The sequence below is a fragment of the Hylobates moloch genome, unplaced genomic scaffold (genome assembly GCF_009828535.3).
Source record: "Hylobates moloch isolate HMO894 unplaced genomic scaffold, HMol_V3 SCAFFOLD_3, whole genome shotgun sequence".
NCBI lineage: Eukaryota > Metazoa > Chordata > Mammalia > Primates > Hylobatidae > Hylobates > Hylobates moloch.
Window position 1 is genome coordinate 91,884,370 of NW_026652278.1, and position 20,242 is coordinate 91,904,611.

The window sequence follows — 20,242 nt, forward strand, 5'->3', positions numbered from 1 at the left end:
ATTTGTAACCAAGCGATCAGCATCAGGTTTTCATGTATCTTCTGCCATTCTTTTACCCATGACAAACACATTGATTTAGCATGACAAACTTCCAAAAACTTTCTCCCTTTGGCAGTGACTTGCAGCAAGTCTCACTAATAAAAATGCATTCTTGATGCTCTCAGCCTGAGTGAGAGAAAGAAAGTTCTTTTCCATTTTGCTGTTCCTTCTCCCAAAGAGTTATTTTAACAGGAATAGCCACACGAATTTGCCTAATTTAAGAAGGCATTTTTTTACCCTTCTTTTGTGTAAGGTTTATTATAGTCATATTTATATTTTTCAGAACTGTGTAGTTAAAAACAAACCAGAAAAATCCCATAAAAAAGATTTCTTAAAAGATTTTAAAAAAACACACTTAAAATTTTTTTTTTTTTCTCTGAGGCAGGATCTTGCTGTATCCCCCAGGCTGGAGTGCAGTGGCACACTCACTGTAAACTCAAACCTCCTGGGCTCAAGGGATTCTCCTCACTCAGCCTCCTGAGTAGCTAGGACTACAGGTGTGCACCACCATGCCTGGATCATTTATTTTTATTTTTTGTGGCAACAAGATCTTGCTATGTTGCCCAGGCTAGTCTTGAACTCCTGGCCTCAAGCAATCCTCTCGCCTCAACATCTCAAAGTGCTGGGATTATAGGTGTGAGCCACCATGCTTGGTTTTTGCTTCCCTCTAATAATTTATAAAATCGGTCCCTTCCTCTGCTGTGTGTTTAACCTACTTTGTGGTTTGCACTGACAATAAACTAACCACATCAGGTAAAAAATGGTAGAAATGAGTTGCCTCTTTCAAGCCTGCCCATTGGGAAACACAAATGAAAGCTGAAGATCTCACAATGCAGTGAGACACTTTTCTTTAATGCAACACTTTTTATACAACACATTTGTTTCCCAAATGTGTCATGGTTTTTATTGTAGTTATATATAGTTCAATGTAGTTACAGAATTAAAGGTCACAGCAGAGGAGAAAAAAAGGAAGTGGAAAATAGATATCAGAGAGGGACAACACTGATGTAAATAATTATAGCGGAAGCAGAGTAACAAGGACAAGAAAAGAAAATCGAGACTTGTGGGGAGTAGCCTAAAAAGATTCACATGTTAGAGGTGATACGTCTTTTTATATGGGGTCTTGGGAAGGTCAAGCATTAAGAGGTGAAAATACAAAAAGAGAGATAGAGAGAACACTTAAATCAGAGGGAAAGATAGCCCAAATAAATCAACAGATAATGCCTGGAATAATGAGAAATACTCATCAGACTGAGTGTGATGGGAAGAGGGGCCTCAATTCTGGGGGGGATGGTGAGACATCCTTAGGGGGATATGTGAACCATGTAGTTCAAGGCCAGTGGAAACAAGGAATTGATGGTGACATGGGTGTTCCTTAGGCAAGGACAGAAGCCCAGAAGTACAAGTTCTTGGTTAGTTCAATTTAAATATTTAGAGGGCTCCCCCAGTTTGCCCAAATACACTTAATTTTTTGCTTCATTTCTTTCACTGTCTGCAGGTCCCTTACTCTGCTTCATGTGCTTAGCTTTCTTTATCTCCCTTTTCAATTTGGCTTTAGATGGAGAAAGAAAGGGGAAGTAAAGACAGTACAAAGAGGGTTCACAAACCAGTGAAGAGTACAGGTAATTACCCTTTGAAGCCCTCCACAAAATAGAACATACTTAGGCTTAACAGCTAGCTGGCTTAATCTCATGAATGTCTGACCATGCCATAACTGAATTTGCCTTGCCTTGAAAGCAACGCGATTAATATCTCCCTTCAATTTTCCTGGTCATCTTAACTACAAATAAACACAGTTATACTGCTAATATTAACTTTAGAGGTCTTTCTTTGGTAGTTATAAGCATACAATTTACAAGTGCCCTGAACTAAATGGGACCTTTTCAAATATTTATGATGAGAAATTTTTGTTTTTAATTATTCAAAGCATATGATAGCACAATATATAATAATGCACATGTAAGGCCCAAAATGCACGAGTTAAATTACAAAAATCTTCCTTCTCTCTTTCTGTGTGTATACATCTATATAAAACATTTGTGTATATATACGTATATACACACACACATATATATATACAATTAAACCAAACTGATTTCTTTTTCCAAGTCCTTTGGACCAGATCAATAGCATTATAAGGAATTCTGGCCAAGAAATAGTTGGTCACAGCATTTTTGTTAATAATGCCAAATGTTGTTGCCCAAGGGAGAGAACAATGATTTCCAGACATAAACCCTTCTACAGTATATATAGTGAGGCTATAACGGTTCCTTTTGTGTCTTGTTACCAAAAGCAAGAAGGAACCTCATTTCATCCATGTTGACAAAACAGAGGTGTTACCTCTTTCATGTTTTTGAAGTAATCAATTTCAGATGGTCAGTGCTAGTTCAATGGGTGTAGAAAAATCATATACAGGAGCCATGCTTTCCAATAGTCACACCTATTATTGAAAAATATATGGGCTCTCAAGTTTTTAGAATTGGATGATGTATAACAGACATTAATTGCTTCTCTATAGTTTCTAAAAGAAAGGAAGGGTGAGGATTAGGATTTGTGATCTACAAATTAGAAGGAATCCGTTTGGAGTCTTCTATCTAAACTTGGTATAATTAGTGCAACATTTTTCTATGGATCAGATTTTGGTAGCATTAACTTATACATCAAGAATTATTCTGACCATCTCTAATGTCTCAGTTTATTTCCAGTGTCTCTGTATTGTGATACAGGAAAGAGAGCAGGTGGTGTTATTCCAGTTTTAGCGTGTGAAAATTTCTGCAGCAAAACCAGTCAAGTATTTGCCTTCTGTCAATTCCGTCAAAAGACTGTTGACAACATTTCATTCTTACCTACACCAGGATTTACTCATCTTTGCTTATGATTCTGGTGAAACCAAAACCTGGATTGGGTTGCCCAGGTATATCAGAGGCCCAAGTTAAATTCTAATTCCTGCCTACTGAATACTGATTGAATCATTAGGCATGAATTTACCCTTGCCAAGGCACAGGGGACAGTGAAACTTCTCTCCAACTTCAGGTTGCCAGCACCTGATTCTGAAGTAAAGATTGAGGAAAATGATGTGGAACACTCCTTTGTAGTAAAGGGCAGTGATAAGGTGTGTCAAGGCTGTCTCAGGCACCCCTTGCCTGTGGGATAGGGAAGAACAGATGCCTTTGAGGCAGGAGAATAGGGCCTAGAGGCAGGGAACCGAAGGCCGATTGACTTCCTAGAACTAAATTAAAAGGAAAACCCCAACTTTCCACATCTAAGTAAAAAAAAGACCAGAGACCTTTGCAAACCCCCAACCTTTTTCTGCAAGGCAGATAGAAAATTGGAAGTACCTCTGATTGGTTGCTTTCCATAGCCAATCAGATTGCATACTATGTAACCTTTGTAACTTTACTTCAGCCTCTGATTGGTTGCTTCCCCCAACCAATCAGATTGACTGTGGGCCACTACTACGTCTGCATAGGGTGTACACCAAGTGGCCAATGGGAAACCTCTAGAGGGTATTTAAACCCCAGAAAATACTGGAACTGGGCTCTTGAGCCTCTGTGGTCGGCTTCCTTCCAACATGTGGAGTGTACTTTCGTGTTCAATAAACCTCTGCTTTTGTGGCTTCGTTCGTTCTTTGCTTTGTGCTTATCCAATTCTTTGTTCAAAATGCCAAGATCCTGGACACCCTCCACCGATAACTCTTTTGGATGGCTTTCTACCTTCTTCTCCCCTTCCCAATTCCTCTCATTTCAAAACTCAGCAGGCCCTCAGACATATGTGCTTTCATAACACCTTGTGTCACTTTTAGGTTTTCCATTTTTATCACATGTAAAAAGTTAAATATGAGAAGAGGTCCTATCTGCCCGACAAAGCTATAAGCTCATGGAGTAGGAAATGTGCTTTGTTCAATGCTGTTTTCTGTATGCAAAGCAGAGGATTCTGTACATGCTAAGCACAAAAAAAGAAAAAGTTCCTCCATTCATTGAGAATGGGGAAGACAGAGATTCTTAAGAATGAAAATAATATATGAGAGCACTTTTATCAAGACATCCAAAGTTAGAACAAGGAGCAGATGACCAAAATCCCAGCACCTCTGTCTGTGTTTCTTCTAGACCAGTTATGGATTTTCTTTGCAACATTGCACGTTTTCTCTGCATGTATGACTTTGTTTTTAGATTTTTATTTGATATAAGCTTTTTTGAGATGGGGTCTCCCTTTGTCACCCAGGCTGCAGCACAGTGGCATGATCTTGGCTCACTGAAGCCTCGACCTCCAGGGATCATGCAATCCTCCTCTCAGCCTCCTGAGTAGCTGGGACTACAGGTATACACCACCATACCTAGCTAATATTTTAATTTTAACTTTGTTCAACATAGTCTCACTATGTTGCCCAGGCTGGTCTTAAAAACTCCTGACCTCAAGTGATCCTCCTGCTTCAGCCTTCCAAAGTGCTGGGATTACAGGCATTAAGCCACCATGCCTGGCCTATTTAATGTAATTTTAAACGTAATGAAAAGTTGTAAATATGGTTCAAATAACCTTTGTATACACTTTTCTGAAAACATTACTTATTGCTTACATTTTAACCCAATTTGCTTTATCGTTTACCACTATTCCCCTTCTATCTTTATCATTTACCACTATTCCCCTTCTATCTCTTCTAAGGGGTATTATTTGAGAGTGACATACAGTCACATTATGGTGACCCTAAATACATAAGGGTGTTTTTTCTTTTAAAAAGGCAATTCTCTTACATTTGTACATCTCTGTATACAAAACAATGATCAAAACCAGAAAACTTGCTTGATGACTTGTGGCATAGAAAATAAAATTTAAAAACCCAGGAAACAAAACATTGGCATAATAATATCATTTGATCCACAGTCCATATACAAATTGCATCAATTGGCCCAGTAATATCCTTTATAGGACTTTTTTTTTCCTAGCCCAGATCCAACCTAGGGTGATGAGATTCATTTAGTATTCCTGTCTCTAGTTTTTTCCATCCAGACCCCTTCCTTAGTCTGTATTTGTTTTTTGTGACTTTGCCATTTTTGAAGCGTACAGGCCAGTTGCTTTGTAAAATATCCCTGGATGTATGTTTATCTGATGTTTCCTTGTGAGGAGGTTCAAGTTGTGAATTTTTAGTGGTAAAACCATAGAAGTAATGCTGTATCTTTCTCAGTGCATTGTGCAATGGAGCAGGTGATGTCCCTTGTTCCATTATTGATGATGTTAACTCGAATTACTTGGTTAAGGTGATAGCTGCCAGGTTTCTCCTTGCATGCAGTTTTTCAGGGATCTTAATTAGATAATACACATTTTGAAGATATAGCTGAGGGAATCAATGATTATGAAGGACAGCTTGGAAGATAAGTAGGCCATTTCATCCTTTTAACTCTAAAATTGACTCTTGTTTTAAGCCAGACCATAAGATAATCCATGGACCTGGACCAAGATAGGCAGGCCATGTGTAGAATTGCTTTACCTGACTGCATTTGGTTTTGTGCCATTGGCTCTATTGCATAATAAAGAATTTTTCTGGTCTTTGTCTAGGTTTCTAAAACCCTTGGAATTTACCAAGTGATAGGGAGTATTGTTGTTATTCGAATGCCTGAGTTTATGCTAATGAGATGGCCCAGGAACTGGGTTGGTTACCAGAAAGACCAATCTTGTGATCAGAGGGTTGGGGCTTTGAGATAGCCTGACCTCCGGGGAGGAAGGAAGGCTGGAGATTGAGTTATCAATCATGCCTGTCAATGAAACACCAATAAAAACTCTGGACACCACTGGCAAAATTCAGTAGAGCTTCCCGGTCAGTGAATAGATGGATGTGCCAAGAGAGTCACATGCTCTAATTCCATAGGGAGTGATATGGTTTGACTGTGTCTCCACCCCAATCTCATCTTGAATTGTAGCTCCTATAATTCCTATGTGATGTGGGAGGGATCTGGTGGGAGGTAATTGAATCATGGGGTGGGTCTTTCCCATGCTGTTCTCATGATAGTGAATAAGTCTCACAAGATCTGATGGTTTTATAGATGGGAGTTCCCCTGCACAAGCTCTCTTGCCTGCCACCATGTAAGACGTGGCGTTGCTCCTCCTTTGCCTTCCACCATGATTGTGAGGCCTCCCCAGCCATGTGGAACTGTGAGTCCATTAAACTTCTTTCCTTTATAAATTACCCAGTCTCAGGTATCTCTTATTAGCAGCATGAGAATAGGCTAATACAGGGAAAGAACATGGAAGCTCTGCATTCAAGACCCTTTTAGGCCTTGTCTGATGTGTCTCTTCATGTGGCTCATTCTGATTTGTACTTTTTTGCAATAAAACTGACCATAAAAGTAGCACTTTCCTGAATTCTGTGAGTTGTTCCAGTGAATTATTAAGGCTGAGGGGTCATGGGAACTCCCTGGATTTGTTGCCAGTAGACAAAAGTTTGGGTGACCTGGGGACACTGCTTGTGGCTGGCATCTGAAGTAAGGGCAGTCTGTGTACCATGCCCTTTAACAAGTAGATCTGCACTTAACTCCAAGTAGTTAGTGCCAGAATTAAATTGCAATAACAGCAACTGGTGTCGGAACAGGCTCTTACAGAGGAACATTACAAATAGTTTATAGGCTGGGTGAGGTGGCTCACGCCTGTAATCTCAGCACTTTGGGAGGCTAAAGCACTTGAATCCAGGAGGCAGAGGTTGCAGTGAGTCAAGATCATGCCATGCACTCCAGCCTGGGCAACACAGCCAGACTCTGTCTCAAAACAAAAACACTCCCCCCCAAAAAAAGTAGTTTATAATAATATTTGAACTTGATAAAGTTTTGATTACAAATAATGTGCACATATATATGTATATACATTATTTACATATATAAATGTGTAAGTATGGCCAAGTGCAGTGGCTCACACCTGTAATCCCAGCACTTTGGGAGGCAGAGTTGGCAGATCACTTGAGGCCAGGAGTTTGAGACCAGCCTGGCCAACATGGCAAAACCCTGTCTCTGCTAAAAATGCAAAAAAATCTGCCAGGCATGGTGGCACATGCCTCTAATCCCAGCTACTTGGGAGGCTGAGACATAAGAATCACTTGAACCCAGGAGGCAGAGGTTGCAGGGAGCAGAGATTGTACCACTGCACTCTAGCCTGGCAACAGAGCAAGACTCTATCTCAAAAAATAAAAAAAATAAAAATTAAAAAATGTGTAAGTATGAATTATACATATAATCTGTCAATGAAACTTTAACTGAAAAAATATCATTACATAATAGTTTCACAATAGTTTCCTTCTCTTTAATTCTTTAGCCCAAATACTGGTCCAAAGCTACATTAGAAAATTTGGATCTTCTGTTTTTACTTTTTAATGAGCTGCCAAATATTTACTTAAATAAAACTCACATGTGGTTTCGCCACTTTATTTGAGGAAAATGATGAGTGATTGGTAGGAATTGTTCTAAGTTTGATATGGAAAGTTTATTCAACCATGGTTTCCTTCGGTCAGAGTCTATGTTAGATAACACTTTGTGGACTACCAAATGAGACAGCTTCTCACTGGAAGAATAAAGTAGACCCTTCCACATATGTATCGTTTTTCTTTTAGATCAATATGTGAGCATTTAAAAGAGTTGTTCACTGGGCGCAGTGGCTCACGCCTGTAATCCCAGCACTGTGGGAGACTGAGGCTGGCGGATCACTTGAGGTCAGGAGTTCAAGACCAGCCTGGCCAAAATGGTGAAACCATGCCTACCAAAAGTACAAAATTTAGCTGGGCATGGTGGCAGGTTCCTGTAGTCCCAGCTACTCAGAAGGCTGAGGCAGAAGAATCTCTTGAATCCGGGAGGCAGAGGTTGCAGTGAGCCGAGATTGCGCCACTGCACTCCAGCCTCGGCGACAGAGACAGACTCTGTCTCAAAATAATAATAAGAAGAAGAAGAAATAAAAAAGTTATTCAAAGACTTACAGGGATGGAAAGAACTCCAGAGGTCTGAAGTTTGTTGCCATGTCTTTGGGAAAAGTTAGACTCAAATGAAGATGCTGTTTTACACTTAAAAAGCACAGTGAAATCTGGAATGATCCAATATCTCTCTTTTGCTTGGCTTTTGTTGCTGACATCATGAACCAGAACTGGACTTCTGCTTCAGACTCTTCTCTGAAACATGAGGCAGTGAAGGCCACCAAGGACAGCCAAGGTCAGGGGCACTGAGCTGGGGTTAGCTTTGGCCACCTGCTATTCAGGAGGGAGACTTCTTTTGAAGATATCCTTTCTATAGGGAGGTTATCACTAAGACCATTCGTGGGGGTTGGGGGTGGGATTCTTGAGCGAAGGCAATGTGGAACAATATTTGATTTTGTAACCTGAGTTCTGACTCCACTCCTGAACATTTTGGGCCTGGCTTGCTGACCTGGGTGTTTTTGGTGGACTGGCGGAGTAATGAATTGGGAGCATTTTTGACCTGCCACCTGTGAACACTTATTGGAAGCCTGGAATAGAGGGTGATTTCTCCAGCTGTTTTGTGGATGGAAAGGAAGGAGAAAGTATTGAATACTTACTCTGTGCCGGAAACAGTTACCTCATTTAATTCGTAACCCAAGCTTGTGAAGTATATTTCTTCAATTTCTTTGTTAAACAAATATCTTGTGAGGCCCTACTGTGTACCAAGCATGGGTCAAAGTGCTGGGAACTCAGAGGTCCTTGCCTTTTTGGACTTTGTGGTCTTGTGTATTTCATCATTGATATTACTTTAATCAAGTTTTCATTAATTTGGAGCATTATATTTCTGCCATAAAATTAATACACAGGAAGGTATGCCTGGGTGCAGTGGCTCACACGTGTAATTCCAGCACGTGGGAGGCTGAGGCGGGCGGATCACTTGGGGTCAGGAGTTTGGGACCGGCCTGGCCAACATGATGAAACCCCATCTCTACTAAAAATACAAAAATTACCTGGGCATGGCAGCACCTTCCTGTAATCCCAGCTACTTGGGAGGCTGAGGCATGAGAATCACTTGAACCGGGAGGTGGAGTTTGCAGTGAGCTGAGAGCATGCCATTGCACTTCAGCTTGGGTGACAGAGTGAAACTGTGTCTCAAAAAAATAAATTAATATACAGGGAGTTAATAAATAAAATATGTAAGGGGTAAGGTGGAAAGATAAGGAGAAAATCATCTGTTTTCTCACATTTTCATATGAAGCAAGGGAAGGTGGAAAAAAAGAGCTAAAACCAACTTCTCTGACGTTTTAATGGTCCATAGTGGGCCTTGCCATTACCTCTGTTACCTGATAACAGTTGGCCTCTGAAAGTAGTTGTTCATCATACTCCAGTGAACTTTATTTCAAGATCAGCCTGTCTATTTCACAGGACTGATCTCCTTCCAGACTTCAGTTGGGAAATGTCAGCCCTCTTGTCCGCATCGCTAACACTGAAATTCTTGGGATAGCGCAGATGCTCTAAGCAAACTGGAATTGACTGTGTGTCTGCACCACTGTCCCCAAGGCCACTGGGAAGAGGCAAAGGGAGCTCTTCTCAACCACTTTTTATGGTAAAGTAGGCCAATAAAATGATGATATAAATCAGGAATCATTTCTTTGCTAAAGGGTTTAGTGGGCGTATTTAATTTTTTTACTTTTTGGGGCAGAGTCTTGCTTTGTTTTCCAGGCTGTAGTACAGTGGTGCAATCACAGCTCACTGCAACCTCTGCCTTCTGAGCTCCCACCTCAGCCTCCCGAGTAGCTGGGACCACAGGCATGCACCACCATGCCTCGGTAATTTTTTTTTTTTTTTGAGAAGCGGTTTCACTGTGTATGCCCAGGCTGGCCTCAAAATCCTAAGCTCAAGCAATCCACTAGCCTCAGCCTCTCAAAATGCTGGGATTACAGGCGTGAGCCATCGTGCCCAGTTAGTGGGCATATTTAAAACAGAAAGGAGCAGCTGGCCATGGTAGCTCATGCCTCTATTACCAGAGCTTTGGGAGGCCAAGGTGGGAAGATCACTTGAGGCTAGGAATACAAGACCAGTCGGGGCAACATAGAGAGACCCAGTCTCTACAAAAAATTTTAAATCCTGAATCAAAGACCAGAGAGGAAAATTCAAAAAAATAAAAAATTAGCTGGGCGTGGTGGTGTGCATCTGTAGTCTCATCTCCTTGAGAGACTGAGGTGGGAAAATCGCTCGAGCCCAGGAGTTCCAAGATGCAGTGAACTATGATGGCACCACTGCACTCCATCCTGCATGACAAAGTAAGACTGTTTCTAAAAGAAAAAAAAAATAAATGAATGAAAAAGAAGCAAGAGTTCTAGTACTTATGGAGAAATTCAATCGTCCGTTTTTCAATCTAAAAGCTTGAGAATGAAATTCCTGTAATCATAGACATCAGGACTGGCTTCTGGGCATCGGAGATGCTGGTCTTCAGCTTCTTTATCAAACTGACATCAAATTGACTAATACAACAAAGGCCAACTTTCCCCAGTGCGTGTGCATTAGGATGTCCTAAATAGGACAATGCCCAAGAAGATTTTACAGCTCTCCCACGTCACCACGTGGATATCCTTCCCAGATACTTGACTCTGCCTGAATACGTTTCTGCAGAAGCCTGTCCTTCCGCCTGGCCCAGTGTGGCAGCCAGAGAATGAGCATCACTTTCATGTTAAATGATCCTGCCTGAAAGTCATTATATCTGAATGTGTGGATGTGTCCTGTGATTTCGTATGCCTGAATGCTCCTCAGCTGACTCATAAGAAATTTTCAAAGTTGTTTGCTATGTCCCCCAAGTCTGGCTAGCATGCAGGGATGAATGCTTTGATCCGATGAGAAGGACCTACTGTAATTTGCCAGGTGCTAAAATTAAGCTTGGCAATAGCCTACAGGGGGCAGAAGAATTTGTCCTGGTGACCTGGGGCTTCCAGAGACACACAGACAGGCAGGAAACAGGTGAAGCAGAACTGGGGAGGAGATGCCCTTCCAGAACTGATATGAAAAATGTCCAGGATGAGCTTGTGAAGGAATTGAAAAGGGGGATGGTGGTGATCTTAGCATGCAATGTTATGAAAAGGCTGGGAGAGGGAGGGAGCTGTTTTCTCAGGAGACTGAGACCTGAAGAGACTGCTGAAGAGACACTGTATTTGTCACAGCAAGAATAATCAGTATGTTGGCATTTGGACTCTGGTGACAGGGATGAAAATGAGATTCTGTGAAAGACACATCAGAGTCAATAGGCAGGAGCTTGGCTGTGGCAGGAAGGATGAAACAACCAAATTGAGACAATTTGCTGAAGAAAGTGAAATTGCCAATAATTGCCTCAAACTGAGTGTGTAGGGTAGGGAGGGATGTGGGGTGCTTAGCAGAAAGAAGGGGGAGCTCCGTCTCCATTGTGTTAACTTCGAGCAGCTGCTGAGGCCTCCTGGTGGGAACGCCAGGGAAACAGTTGGATAGATTACTGCCCAGAGGGAGACAATGGCTTTTGGATTTGTATGGCAGTCGGATCCAGCACACCGACTCTCTCTCTCTCTTTTATAACTTAACGTGGCTCCATGTGACCTTCTACCTCTGCATGTGTGCTTCATGCGATCGAGACTGCGCCACGGGTGAGAAAGTTTGTAAGAGATCCGCACTCAGTGACACATCTCAGCAGAGCTCTATTCACTAAAACTAGGGGTGAGATCCATGCCTTGCTTAGGCCAGCTTGTATGTGACTTCCGGATTTCTATTTATCAACAGGCTGTGACTTGGTGCAGCTGCAACAAACTGCATGCATTATTATTTGCGTGTCAGCCAGCGAATGCCCATCACAAACGGGGCCACTGGTGAGTGTCAAGTCATGAGAATACCAATAATTCTTATATTTCCAAGGCAAGTGCCCTATAGAGAGGACTCTAAAAGCATCACATAATTGCCCACAGGATGCTCTAATGAGGTAGGAAGGGAGAAGGAGCTGTTTCCCTGTATTATCTTTGGAAACTGGAGACATAGGTTAAGTGAATTGTCCAAGATCAAACAAGAACGACAACTGGACTCCTTCTCACCTCTCTCAAAAAGTGGATTTTCTCAACCCTGATCTTATTTCCTGTGAATAATGTGCATTGAAACATGTATTCGGAGACCACCTGCTCAATCCAATCTCAGGGAGCTTCTAACAGGCATTAAATGGGAATAGAACCTCTTTCAAGGGCCAGAAAGATCACTTCTTAGAGGAAAATTAATCCTTAATAGGAAACATATCCTGAGGCTGCTGGGGGCCTAGGGAATAAATACAAGGTCTCTAGGTGATGCTTGAATCAGTTTTCACACACAAACGCGCATGTGCGCGCGCACACACACACACACACACACACTCCCCCTGCCTCAGATTGTTTAAAAGCTTATAGAGCTATAAGAGTTAAGAGTCACACATAGAGCCCCAGGATCTCATTTCATGTGCTACCTTAAAAGTCAGTGGGGAGTGAAATACAAAAACTTTGCCATAGGACAAGACACAGCCATGTAGAGCCATGGGAAGGAAATGGAAAAGAGCATAGCCAGACGGACCTGTGAATGTGGAGTCTGAAGAGACACAAAATGGCAAAGGGCCAACATTTTGGAGAACAAATGATGCCTTTTAGGCCCCAGAGCCTGGGGCAGCATTAATGGTTTATGGAAACGCCACTGTGCCAGTAATGGATATTGTCAAAACTGGGTTTGATTTAGTGGTAGAACAGTTACTAAATGCTATGGTCATTTTTAGCATAAGCTTTAATATAGATAGAGAAAGCGATAATACATAGATATAGATATATACATAGATATAGAGATATACATAGATATAGATAGACATAGATATATAGATGGATAGATATAGATAGATATAAATTATAGATAGATATAAACATATACATAGATAGATATAAATATATACATAGAGATAATACTTAGGTAGATATAGATATATAGATATATATAGACAGAGAGAGAGAGATAGATAGATTAGATAGATAGATAGATAGATAGATAGATAGATAGATAGATAGATTCAAAGACAAGGTCATTATCCCAACACCTCTTTAGAAAACAGTACCACATGATTGTAAAGGGAGATAGTATTTTTATTATTTAAAATTCATTTTCAGATACCATTTAGGCCTGTGTCTTCAAATAGCTTCCTTTCATCTTCCCATACTCATATCCCATAATTATTCTATATGAATGTGTTTTGAGATCCATATTGAGAGGCTACGTAAGTGATCCAACTCCAAAAACCTCTCATAGACATTAAGGAATCAAAATATTACTTCTCTAAGGTGATGGTAAGTTCATTTTTATAGGAAACTAGAAGCTTATTAAATCTCCTGAAACAACTGGTATTTTCATTCCTCATTTAGTTTCTAGGGAGAGGGTGATCTCTTGTTGACTATTGCAAAACTATGCCAGAGGTAACAGAAATCTTGTGTCTATTGAAATTTAGTTCCCAGAGAAGGGTCTTAAAACTATTCATTAGCTTTTGTCTTTATATTTTTTGTCGCTTTTTCTTATTTATTTAGGCTGTTTAGGAAAAAATAGAGCTTCCATCATGTATAAGCCCAGCATTTAAGAGGCCTTTGCTGTAAAATACCAAACAAGTGGGCAATCTTCCAGAAATTTTCAACACCTTTTATTGACGAGTGGGCATGTAATCACACAGATGTGGGAGTGTTGGCATTGTCTTCTCATTAATACCTCTGTGGAATAGATGTTCTCCTGTGGAATAGTAGGGCTGTGAGGTACCTAAGAGAGATGATGGCACCCAGGTGGGTGATACTTGTTCTGATGCTAAGACAGGAAGGGCTTGGAGCTAGCTGCCTGGGTTTGACTCTGCTCCACCTCTGCCTCCATGTGCAACCACAGGCAACCAAGTTAGTCTTTCTGCACCTGAGTTTCTTCATTCATAAGATGAGGATGGGCTGGGCATGGTGGCTCATGCCTGTAATCCCAGCACTTTGGGAGGCTGAGGCAGGCGGATCACCTGAGGTCAGGAGTTCAAGACCAGCTTGGCCAACATGACGAAACCCCGTCTCTACTAAAAATACAAAAATTAGCTGGACGCAGTGGCAAGCACCTGTAATCCCAGCTACTTAGGAGGCTGAGGCAGGAGCATCTCTTGAACCCGGGAGGTGGAGGCTGCAGTGAGCCGAGATCACGCCACTGCACTTCAGCCTGGGCAATAGAGCAAGACTCGGTCTCAATAAATAAATAAATAAATAAGATGACGATGATATTAGTGCCTGTCTCCCATTGGTGCTGGGAAGATTCAAAAAGCTAATGAGTGCACAGCATAGAACATTTGTGGCCCAGTTTTCTGCTATCACTGTCATCGCTATAATTTTTATTAGTGTCTCTCTTGGCTATCAATTTGTATTTATGATATCTCATTTGGTAATTTTCTGGAGCTCTGAAGTCCCTCTCTGGTCTGTGGCTCTCTTTATTTTCCTTGGGAGTGTGTGTTGTACACAACGTAACTGTTGCTATTGAAATAAAACAGAACTTCAAAGGCTACAAACAGCTGCTCGTTTGTTTAATATATAGCATTGGCAATTCCGACAAATAGTTGGTCAAGGGTCCCTTGTCTGAGCCAAATTTTGCTCTTCAATATTATTTACGAGGATTTCACTGATAAACCGTGGTTAAGTCAAACTTTGATATTTGCATAAACACACTCAGCCGCAATCACACGTGGGTGGCTCCTTTTGAGAGCCTCCAAGTAAACGTTCTTCAGCGGCTGGATTACAAGCCAGCAGAAGTCACAGCCTCACACAGGCGCTGCAGCGATCACATTTCTTTCTTTCTGGGGAAAGAAACAGCTATAGGTTGGTGCAAAAGTAATTGCGGTTTTTGCCTTTTTTTTTTTTTGAGACCGAGTCTCACTCTGTCACCCAGGCTGGAGTGCAATGGCGCAATCTTGGCTCACTACAATCTCCATCTCCTGTGGGATTATAGGCACATGCCAACCTACCCAGCTAATTTTTGTATTTGTAGTAGAGACAGGGTTTCACCACGTTGGCCAGCCTGGTCTGAAGCTCCTAACCTCAGATGATCTGCCCGCCTCGGCCTCCCAAAGTGTTAGGATTACAGGCTGAGCCACTGTGCCCGGCCGCCATAATTTTCAATGGTAAAAACCTCAATTACTTTTGCAGCAACCTAGTATGTAGACACTGGATTCCAAACACCAAATCCCTCCGTCAGAGCATTGGGGCAGAGCTTCCTCAGAGCCCACTTAGAAGTGGGCAGGTTTGCCCTCTCCTCGCAGGACCCCTGGCTCCAGGCTCCCATCCTCTCATTCTGAGGACTCCTCAGGAAGCGCAAGGGCTCTGCATTTGTTCTGACTTCATTTTCCCATCAAAACTGACTTGCTTTCCAGCCTGCCCCTCTACACTCTGCTAGGAATAATCTGATAAACTGAATCTAGTTGCTTAGACTGTGTGTGTGTGTGTGTGTGTGTGTGTGTGTGTGTGTGTGTATAAAACAGCGTAAGTACAGAAATCGTCTTGAAAAACACTAATGGTAGAGTATGTTAAGCTCCCAGATTTAAGTCACGTTTTAATAAATGTCCATGATGCCTTCAAGTAAAAGAGAGAATAGCGTGGAGAGGCCCAGTTTCAAGATCAGTAGGAGAGACTTGTTGGAGGAGGCCGTTTCTACTATCTCTCAAGTCCTGTGACATCTCTATGGCAAGTTCAAATATTATGTTGGTCTTGAAAACAGCGTTAGAGATCAAATGTTGCATACACCAAACCCAAAGGTCCTGGGTTGACCGAAGCTTTGTGGCCACTGATTATTTTGAAATGGTTTCTTGTTGGAAGAGACAATAAAAATTGCTGGGAGACAGTGTGAAGTAGTGCCAGAGTTTTGAGGCTAGACCGGGGTTTCCAGTCTTGGGCTGTGTGTTAATATCATTTAGGAATGTGGCATGTTTCTAACAGCAACAGTGACTGTGCTGTCCTGCCCCTCAGCAAGCATCCAACCTGGGAGAGTAGTTTGAAGAGATAACAAGCTTCCTTCCATCTCCTCCATCTCTAGTTAGGAATCACCTATCTGGCTGGGTGCAGTGGCTCATGCCTGTAATCCCAGCACTCTGTGAGGCCGAGGTGGGTGGATCACTTGAGGTCAGGAGTTCAAGACCAGCCTGGCCAGCATGGCAAAACCATGTCTCTACTAAAAATACAAAAATTAGCCAGGTGTGGTGGTGCGTGCTTATAATCCCAGCTACTGGGGAGGCTGAGGCAGGAGAATTGCTTGAACCCAGGAGGCAAAGGTTGCAGTGAGCCGAGATCATGCCACTGCACTCCAGCCTGGGCAACAGAGTGAGACTCCATCTCAAAAAACAAAACAAAACAAAACAAAACAAAAACAAAACAAAACAAAAAAACACAAAGAAGAATCACCTACCTAGTCCTACTGGTTCTAAGTCCTAGTTATGCCAATCATCAGCTAAGGGAGTTTGATAGGTTATTAAGCCTCTCTTAGCTTTCTCATCTGTAAAATAGGGACAATAATATCTAGCTCACAGTATGGTTAAGATTGAATGAGATAACATAAGTCAATTGCCTTGCACATTGTAGACAATCCCAAAATGTTAGTTTCATTACCCACTTAGTCAATTCCCTTGTGGCTGAAATGAGGCCTCTGGAGGTTAAGTGAGTTGCTCCAGATCAACACACATCAGATATTTCTACATATCAGTGTCCAGAATTTTACAAATTATAACTGATTGACAAAGTTAATCCCCAACAAAGCCCGTTTACCATCGATGTCCTTTCCAGAAACACAGAAGGCATGATTCACTCTGGGACAAGTTCTTCTCGGGTTTCAGGGTAGATGTGAGCTTTCAGGCCGTCAACTTCTAACAAATTATGTCCAACACAAGTATGGTAATTTTGTGACACTCGTTACTCTGCTGGAAGTTGAGATGAGACGACCAAATATATAATTTTCGTGTTTCAACTTTTCTACACCACGTTATTATCTTTAAATAGAAAATGATGTACAAACAGAATGGTTAGGTGCTCTTCCCCCGTTTCTTTCCTATTAGGTCTCTTCAAGCCTCAGTCTTCAAGCTGTCTAGAAAGTGCTGCTTTCAAATATGAAGGGCCAAGTTTCAACTGGCCTGCTTTCTCTGTCCTTCTGTTATTTACAGGGTGCTGATTCTCAGTGCAAAAATTCCAATTTACTCGTGTAATTACCCAATTTATATGCACAAAGGTGGGCTGCCACTTACAAAAATTAATGCAGCCCCAAATACTGCAGGTGAGGCCAGTTCTTACGTGATTCTTACTTAACACATTCAGACCTGGCTAGGAACTTCGCTGGCTAAATTATTTAAGTTATGCCACATATATTAATTTTATGTTAGTTCCTTGATGTGGCCCTAAGCTGATTTGCCCACAGACGAATCTAGATTTGACTTTAGGGGCAGCGGTGAGCTTCAGTGAGTTCTTCAGAAGGGTGATGCGATGCTGCTGGAATGTTTACACAATGAATGATTGACTGAGACACATGAGGAGGCCATCACCACTGAAGCAATGAGTAATGGCCGGAACATGGCCTGGAGATCGGGAAGGGGTGGTAGGTGGGTAAGAAAAGGACTGGTTCCTCAAGAAAGTTGGTCATACTCAGGTTGACTGAGATGACTCTAAGAGTCTCAAACTGCCTAAGAAAATAACACAGGTTGTCTTTGACTGGAGGGAGAAGTGATTTAAGCGTTCTTGTGTAAAGACATTAAGCTTGGTAAGGACATGGGCTTTGATGGAGGAGACCACACCTCATTCATTTCTATTATTATTATTATTATGAGAAAGGATGTCTCTCTGTTGCCCAGGCTGGAGTGCAGTGGTGCAATCTCAGCTCACTGCAGCCTTGACTTTCTGGGCTTAGGCAATCCTCCCATCACAGCCTCCTGAGTACCTGGGACCACAGGCACATGCCACCAGGCCCAGCTAATTTTTTGTATTTTTAGTAGAGATGAGGTCTAGCCATGTTGCCCAGGCTGGTCTTGAACTCCTGGGCTCAAGTGATCAGCCTGCCTGCCTCCACCTCCAAAAGTGCTGGAATTATAGGCGTGAGCCACTGTACCTAGAGTCCTGTAGGTTTTTCTTATACAGTATTTTGACCTGAGTGCATAGATGTTCAATCAGATATTTGGTGGATAACTGACTAAGTGACGTGGGAACATCTGAGCAATAGGATTAAAAGGCAAAGCAGGTCCAGGATGGCTGAGTCAGGTTTTGGTATTGAAGTTTTACATGACTGACAATTTTAACTACGTAAGATAGCCAGTGAGCAAAAGATATGTAAAAACAGCATGTTCCAAGGAATATTCTTCTCTGACAGATTTCTATCTCTCTGGGTTACTTGATCTGGTTGGTTGTCTCTGGTGGCTGGCTTTTCCTTACCCTACCGTTATGCTAACAGCAAGAGAAAGTGAAGTTTGGTGCCTCTAAAACTGGACTGGTATGGCTGTTAGGAGGCAGGAGGAAAATGATTTTACCTGCCATTGAAAATGGTAAAGTCATATGCATGAAGCCCCATTAAGGCAGGACTGTCCTTTGCCCTGAATGTGATTCTGCAGCTGGACTGTGTACGCAGGTACCCAGTGATGACAAGGGGACCCTGACAGCTAGGCAAATGACAATCAAGTGGATACCGTAAGCCTGAAGTTATGCAATGTTCATATCTGCCCCGAGTTTACTTCTATTAAAAGCTGCTGCATACCCATAGTATGTTTCTATCTTTGTGCCTGGCGAGATTTATTTAAGCTCTTAAAATGACTTGCCATTTAGGTAGGCAAGGCTCCCAGTAATGAAACTGGAAGTAACCACAGAGGCTGGCTTCGTGTTTTGAGCGGCCTGCAAAGAGGAAATTTCCCCTTCTCTCCTCTCTCCTTTCTCTCATCTCTCTCTTTTTTCCTTTTGGATTATCATCATGCAGTCTTCGTGTGCCGCTCATTTATTCAACAATCTGTATAAACTTAACATCCAATGATTAATGATTTCCCTGACAAATGTAAGGAGACAATTGCACTAAAACTCCTCTGATATCCATAGCATATTTAAAAGTCTTATTTAGGCCGAGTGTAGTGGCTCACGCCTGTAATCCCAGCACTTTGGGAGTGCGAGCTGTGAATCACTTGAGGTCAGGAGTTCGAGACCAGCCTGGCCAACATGGTGAAACCTCGTCTCCACTAAAAATACAAAAATTAGCTGGGTGTGGTGGGGGGTGCCTGTAATACCAGCTACTCGGGAGGCTGAGGCAGGAGAATCACTTGAAACTGAGAGGAGGAGGTTGCAGAGAGCCAAGGTTGCGCCACTACACTCCAGCCTGGGCTACAGACCAAGACTCTGTCTCAAAATAAAAAATAAATAAATAAATAAATGTCTAATTTAACAGTAACATCCTTGACTTTTGATGCTTTTTGATTGCCTTATTATTACTAATTTTTGCATCAACTCAGGATCAGCTGCAATCTTTTCTGCTTCTTCTCTGGTTCTCCACATCTGTGGGCTTCCCTGGCTCCTTTCGAAGGGAAGCATGGTAATGAGAGAGGGTCTGACAAAGGTCAGAATGTGCCCTTTTTGCTCTGGCAAGCCAAAAATGTTAACGTGACTGGCGGTGCTAAAAAGCAAGCTCACAAATTGGCCTGTTAATCTTCACTGGTCACGTTTGAGGAATTTTCTCTATCCCACTTTCCTGATAGGGAAAGTGAATTCCAAACCCGAGGCCAATACTTTCAAGGTTATGGGAAAAGTAAATACTTTAGTGTGTGCAAATAATCCTTTCTTGCTGCAAGAAAAATATACCTATTAATAAAATAAAAATTGTTGTGCAAATATTTCTTTAAAGAGAGACAATAAAAATGACTAAGTGTTTTACACAAAGGCCTCCAGCCCGTTGTAAATGTCCTGAGTGACTACTAATGCTGTATTAACCCCAGAGAAAACTGCTTGTAGGACATGAGCTCAGGAGTCCTGGGCTCTGGGAAGCACTGTTTGAGCTGAGACCCTCTCAGCTTGTATAAAAGATAAGTGGAAGGTGGCCTCCTTTCAGGAGGGACACATCTCTCCTTTGCTTCCAAAGTGGTTTAATATGAAATATATTTGGCCTTTGTCCCTGGTTCCTGATACTGAGTTCCTAAAACCCTGGTAATTTCCTGAGTGATAGGAATGTCTTTTGTTATTCATAATGAACCCCTTTTGATGACATCTAAGTTTATGTTAA